The sequence below is a fragment of the Bos indicus genome, chromosome 5, assembly GCF_029378745.1.
Source record: "Bos indicus isolate NIAB-ARS_2022 breed Sahiwal x Tharparkar chromosome 5, NIAB-ARS_B.indTharparkar_mat_pri_1.0, whole genome shotgun sequence".
NCBI lineage: Eukaryota > Metazoa > Chordata > Mammalia > Artiodactyla > Bovidae > Bos > Bos indicus.
The window spans coordinates 75,394,811-75,401,476 of NC_091764.1; positions in this window are offsets into that span (position 1 = coordinate 75,394,811).

Consider the following 6,666-nt stretch of genomic DNA (forward strand, 5'->3'; position numbering starts at 1 on the left):
TTTTTTTTGTTTTTTTTTTTCCCCTTAAAGGACCAGATGGTAAATATTGATCTTTGTTTCAACTTCTCAGCTTTTCCAATGAAGCATAAAATAGTGGAATAATTAAGAGCAGGGCCTCTGGAGATAGAATAGCTATACTCAAATTCTGTTTCCAAATTCTGTTTCTTCCTTCCTTTTGCAGTCAGAGTTCCTAGGCAGCCTGATGAGGGTGGGAAGGCAACCAGGACTCATGCAAGGAGGGTGGGAGTAATAGAGTACCAGAACTAGGTAGCTCAAGACAACAGACATTTATTGTCTTAGAGTTCTGGAGACTTGAAGTCCAAAGTCAAGGTGTCAACGGGGCTGAGCTCTCTCTGACAGCTTTAGGGGCGAATTCTTCTTTGCCTTGTTCACGCTTCCAGTGTAGGCTGACGATCCTTGATTTTTCTTGCTTGGAGATGCTTCACTACTCTTTGTGTGTCTGTACATCTTCTTTCTGTGCATATCTCTGTGTCCACATGTCCCTTTTATATGCATGCCAGTTATATTGGATGAGAGTTCACACTAATGACCTCATTTTCACTTAATTACTTCTATAGAGACCTTGTTTTCAAGGAAAGTCACATAAAAAGTATACTGCCCTTAATATTTTCTTTAATTTGAAATTGTTTCAGAATAAAAGCAAAAAGAAAAAAAAATACAATGTAATCAGAGACTAACTATTTGACAAGTTGTTTCACTTTTTATGCCTTAGTTTCATTAGGAAGGATAAAGCAACAACTACTTAAAGGATATTGTGAAGGATAGAGATCATGTGAGTGAAGCACCAGGTCCAGTGTCTGGCCATGACGTAAATGCTCACACCACGGCTCTCATCAGTACTATGTTCTTGTCCACAATTTGCAGTATTTCTTAGAATCTGAGATGCCATCAACAATAATGTAAGGCACATTATTATTCTATATGCTACTGGGAAAATAAGAACATACCTAATTAAACTGACAGAATGATTCTTTTCACTTAGAATTTTTAATATTTCTTGAGAGAGCTCTTTTAGATTTCTTTTAATGTAGATTTTAAAATTCTGTGTCTCTATATTGATTATGTCTCCAAAATCAATGTGGATGGTGACTGCACCCACAAAATTAAAAGACACTTGCTCCTTGGAAGAATAGCTATGACAAACCTAGATAGCATATTAAAAAGCAGAGACATCACTTTGCCAATAAAGTCCATCTAGTCAAAGCTATGATTTTTTCCAGTAGTCATGTATGGATGTGAGAGTTGGACCTTAAAGAAGGCTGAGCACTGAAGAACTGACACTTTTGAACTGTGGTGCTGGAGAAGACTCCTGAGAGTCCCTTGGACTGTAAAGAGATCAAACCAGTCAATCCTAAAGGAAATCAGTCCTGAATATTCATTGGAAGGACTGATGTTGAAGCTGAAGCTCCAGTACTTTGGTCATCTGATGTGAAGAACTGACTCACTGGAAAAGACCCTGATGCTGGGAAAGCAAAAGGAGAAGGGGGTGACAGAGGATGAGATGGTTGGATGGCATCCTGACTCAAGGGGACATGAGTCTGATCAAACTCAGGAAGATAGTGAAGGACAGAGAAGCCTCATGTGCTACAGTCCATGGTGTCGCAAAGAGTTGGACATGACTCAGTGACTGAACAACAGCAAAATGATCACATGAGAAGGAAATTAGAAGCAAAAAAAAATGCATTGGTTGAGGTGTGCCTAAGATATCTTCATATTTGCAGGCTGGTGCTCCCAGATCATTTAATTCAGAGTCTTTGCGTCTTTGCTTTTCTATCCAACAGCATCCTGTGTGCCATCAAGGGCATCAGTGATGCAGTGAATGTTCCACTGTTAATCTCTGAAATGTTCTTCCTGGCTACCACCACCTACCATTCTGTGTATATTTAGACTTGTTATTATAGAACAATGAAGGAAAAAGAGAAAAGAAAAGGGAGAGTGAGGGAGATTAGGAGAGTGATGACAGATTTTATCTGTCTTTTTTATGCGTATATCTTATGTCCAACATCTGATTGCTCTACATCTTTATCTCTTGGGGGTCTATATCTATTGTTTGTTGTTTTGGCTTACTTTCTGCAGCTTCTTTCCTGGTAAATTTGGTGACTGTCGTTTGTGAACTTATAGGTGGGGAACTGAGAATGCTTTTCTCCAGAGAGATATACATTTGTTTTCACAGGGCTTCAGGGACTATCCTCCCCTAGACTTGATTGCAGTCTCCTTCAGGGCTCTAAGTTCAAGGTGAAAACCTTGAGTTCACTGTCCCTGTCTTTGGGAGCCCTAAGTCCAGATGGTCAGAGCAGTTAATCAGCATTTGCACTGATAGCAAATTTGACACCACATTTCCTGCTTGCTTAATACTCGGAGTTTCAGCTCACTATTTTTGCTGTGTTTTTTGTTTTTTGGGTTTTTTTTTTTTTTTTTTTTTTGATTCTTGTTTGAAAAGAGGGAGTGCTTTAGAGAATTCCTTCTCCCCTGGGAAGTCGAGCAACGCATTTAAAGACGAAGTGGAGGCAGAATCTAGGGATTTCAGAGTGGAAGAGACCCTTGGTGTATTTAGATCATCACACCAATTGACCTAGTAGATCTTCTGTTGTCTTTGTGGGGTTGACTCATGGTCACAGTGAGTGGAATGCCACAGTGAAGCAGCAGATGATGGCCTGATTATTATTATTGTTTTTATCCCATGCAGGTGGTATGCAGGAGTCTTGAGGGCTTTTGTCAGATCTTTGTAGGGTGTCCACTTGGCTCCTTGGCCAGCTCCTCTGCACTTTGAAGGGCCTTTCTGTCTGGATGTGCTTACTCCCTCTCTTAGTTTTGCTTCTGACTGAAGACCAGAGGAGCCCCCTGTGCTGGGTTGCCCACCTCTTCAGTGATTTCTTTGCTTCTGTGTCATAAAATCAAGAGCAGAAAGTCACTTCTATGTCCTCGATTGGTTGCTTTGGTACATTTCTTTTCAATTTTCTTCATAAATTTTTTTTTCATTTTGGTTAGTATCTGGGAAATACAACCTGAGATTTTTGCTTCACTCTCTCATTTAATCCGGAAGTCTGAAATCTACATTTTTCACCTTAGAAGTCGCAGATGTTCTTTAGATCAGAATTTGAAAGTCAAGGGTCACCCATGGTGACCAAGTTAGCATGAATAAGCAGAGAAGGTTGTGGACAATTCTGATGTCAGAAGGTCTTTGCCTATCACTTTGTTTAACTGAAGCACATAAAATGCCACTAAGCATAATGTGATTTCATACAAGTAAAGTTCAAAAGCACGCACAATTCAGAATGGCAGCCCCTCAATCCTTTAAACAGAAGTACCATAGGCTCATCATTTCCACTTCTGGGAATATTCTCAAAAGGAGCGAAAGCAGGTATTCGAACAGATATGTGTGTATCTGTGTTCATAACAACATTATTCACAATATACAAAAGGTAGAGACAACCCAGATGTCCATTATAGTTGATTAGATAAACAGAAGCAGTCTATTTACATAATGGAATATATTCAGCTTTAAAAAGAAGGAATTCTGACACTTGCTACAGTATGGATGAAGACATTATGGCAAGTGAAATAAGCAAGTCATAAAAGCTGTAGCCTGTATAATCCCACTTACATGAGATACTGAAAATGGTCAGTTTCAAAGAGATGGAAAGTGGAATGGTGGTTGCCAGGGATTTGGAGGAGGTGAGAACAGGGAATTATTGGTTAATGGGGACAGACTTTCAGTGTTGGATGATGAAGAATCTCTGGAAATGGATGGTGGTGATGGTTGCCCAGCCATGTGAGTGTACTGAACTGAATGCCACTGAACTGTACAACAGGGTAAAAACAGAAAATTTGTTTATTTCACTCCAATTAAAAAAAACAACAAATTTACAGTCAGGGAAATCAAGGTAATGGTTATCTTTGAGAGAGAGTGATGGATGGAGGCACAGAGGAGACTTCTGGGGTTTGGGAATCTTCTATATTTGATCTAGAGGTGATTATAAGAGCATATAGATTTCTTAATAGTCCCTACACTATATATTTACTGCTGCTGCTGCTGCTGCTGCTGCTAAGTCGCTTTAGTCATGTCCGACTCTGGGATTTGTGCAATTTAGAGTATGCAACTTTAAAATGTTCTAAATACAAATACCATGGAGAATTTTTTTTACTTCCACAAGCAAAACTTGTTTGGTCCCAGGCAGACAGGAGTTGGGCTCCATGACATTCACAGCAGTCAAGAAAAGAATCACAGAGCTGGGAAAAGGCAGCCTGCCATGAACCAGGTGGCATCCTCCACCCTCCAGTCAGAACCGTGTTGAGTAACCACGCACCCCATCCCGCCCTGTGAAAGTTCACACCCAGGTCATAGTCACGCCTCAGGAACACAATTCAGTTTCTCTTGGTTTATTTTTTGCAAAACTTCTTGTTGTTGTTGCTTGTTGGTTTTTACATTATTAGGGGCTTTATTTTCAGACATCGAAGATTGTTAACCTCTGATGCTCCATGTTCAGGTCACCTCACTGCTGGTAACACATCCCATCACTGAGTTCCCCATACGGAGCCCTGAGCCTGAGGGGCATCTTTGCCCCCTGAGAAAGAGGGGTGTAACTCTTGTTGGGAACTCTGCTGAGCTGGGAGAGGGAGCTGGGCTGCCAGGTACCAGAGAGTTGATGACAATAGCCGGCTGACAACTGAAAGGGCTAACTTTCATCACTTACCGCAATGGTGTAAGATGCTATAAGATGGAAGAAGCAAGATGGTAAAACAGGAGAAAGCGCCGATCCTTGTCCTACCTCCATAGGATCAGATGAATCCTCTCAGAACACAAGGCTCCAGCCTTTTTATGGACCTCTGAGTTGGGTGAGGCCAGGTGGAGGGCTTGGAGTTGAGAAGCACAGGGTTCTGAGTAGGGAAGTGTCCTCCAGGTGTCTCCCTTCCCCCCATAAGGGGACCTTCACCCAAGGCCTCAGCTAAGAGGCCTAGTAATGCAAGGATGTGAAAGAGCATGACCGACCATGGAGAGCCTGAGTCCTTGACCTCAACTCTGCCGGAGCTGGCCCTGCACTGTGTGTGCACAATCTGGAGTAGGGGTGGGGGCAGACAGGGAAAGCTAATCTGGGGTCAGGGCTGAAAAGCACACACGGATTTTTAACCAGGAGCTGGACTCCTCAGCAGTGTGTCTCTTGCTCTCTCTAGGTGGGAAACAAGGGGGTGGAAGTTCAGACCTTCCCCAAGGAGACCAGATGGAGCTACTCAGGCTCCCTGGAGATCTGGAGAGCTCAGCACCTGTTGCTCAGTCCGCAGAGCTCAGTCCAGTGAGACCACCCCACCTTGACTTCCTGGAAGGGCCTGTTTCCTCCACCTAATAATCAGGCCTGGGATGGCCCCTTTGGGGTGGGGTCCCCACCCCCTAGACCACAACAGAGGAGCACAGCCCATGCCTTCTCTGTCTCACAGGACATTCCAGGCATTTGGGCCAGGCCTCTCCTGGTAGGAGAAAAGCAAAGAGCCATTAGGCCAGGAATCCAGTGGCCACAGGTTCCAGCCTTCCTCGCCCTTCTGCCCCGACCCCTGCCCTGTACCATTTCCCCTCATTTCTCCCCTTTCCCCTCACTCTGTCTCTGCTCAGGAGAAAAGGTACTGTTTCTTGCCTGACTCCAGTATGGCTCAGGGTGGACCATCACCAATGTGTCTTTATTTAAAATTTTGTATTTGTTTATCGTGTATTTTTAAAACTTTTTTTACAATATTGTATTAAAATATCATCTTGAGGACTTCCCTGGTGGTCCAGTGGTTAAAATCCACCTGCCAATGCAGGGGACATGGGTTCAATCCCTGGTGGGGGAAGATTCCACATGCCACAGAGCAACTAAGCCTGTGCCCCAAAACTACTGAAGTCCATGCACCCTAGAGCCTGTGCTCCGCAACAGGAGAAGCCACCATGATGAGAAGCCTGCACACCGCAACAAAGAGTAGCTCCACTCGCCCCAAGTAGAGAAAGCCCTTGCACAGCAGTGAAGACTCAGCGCAGTCAAAAACAAAATAAATACTTTAAAAAGTTATATATATATATATATATATATATATATATATATAAATAAAACTATCATATTGATTACTGAGGATTTGGGTGCCACCTGAACTTTTGAGCCCAAGGAGATGCCACACTCACTTGGCCTTCATCTTGGCCCTGCTGTGCTCAGGGGCCACTCACCATTCACTTGTTCATTCATTCATTCATCTGTTCCACACACGGTTGTTAAGGGCCCCATCTGTGCCAGGGAGCATGCTGGGTACTGAGGAGAGAAAAGGAGTTCACAGGACAGTGTTGGGGAAAGACAGCTGTGAGCCCCCAGACTTGTGGGACAGTGGAGGAGGGCAGGTACAAGGCTAAGGGGTCCCAAGGGAATCAAAATTGTACCGGCTAACACCTGGGGGTCTCTTGTACCAGGCTTTGAGCTAAGGTCTTGCCCTGTGACATTTCAATGGCCCTTTGATATTTACAGATGCTTGTAAGTCAAGAGGTAGGTCCTGAGCCCTGGTGAAATTACATGCAGGTAATTTGCAGAAGATCTCACCCTGAGCAGGTGGCAATGGGAGGCCAGGTTCCTGTGGCTCTGAGCTCTCACCTGCTCTGGGTGTTGCAGCCCCCTCCCCCCGCATCCCCTT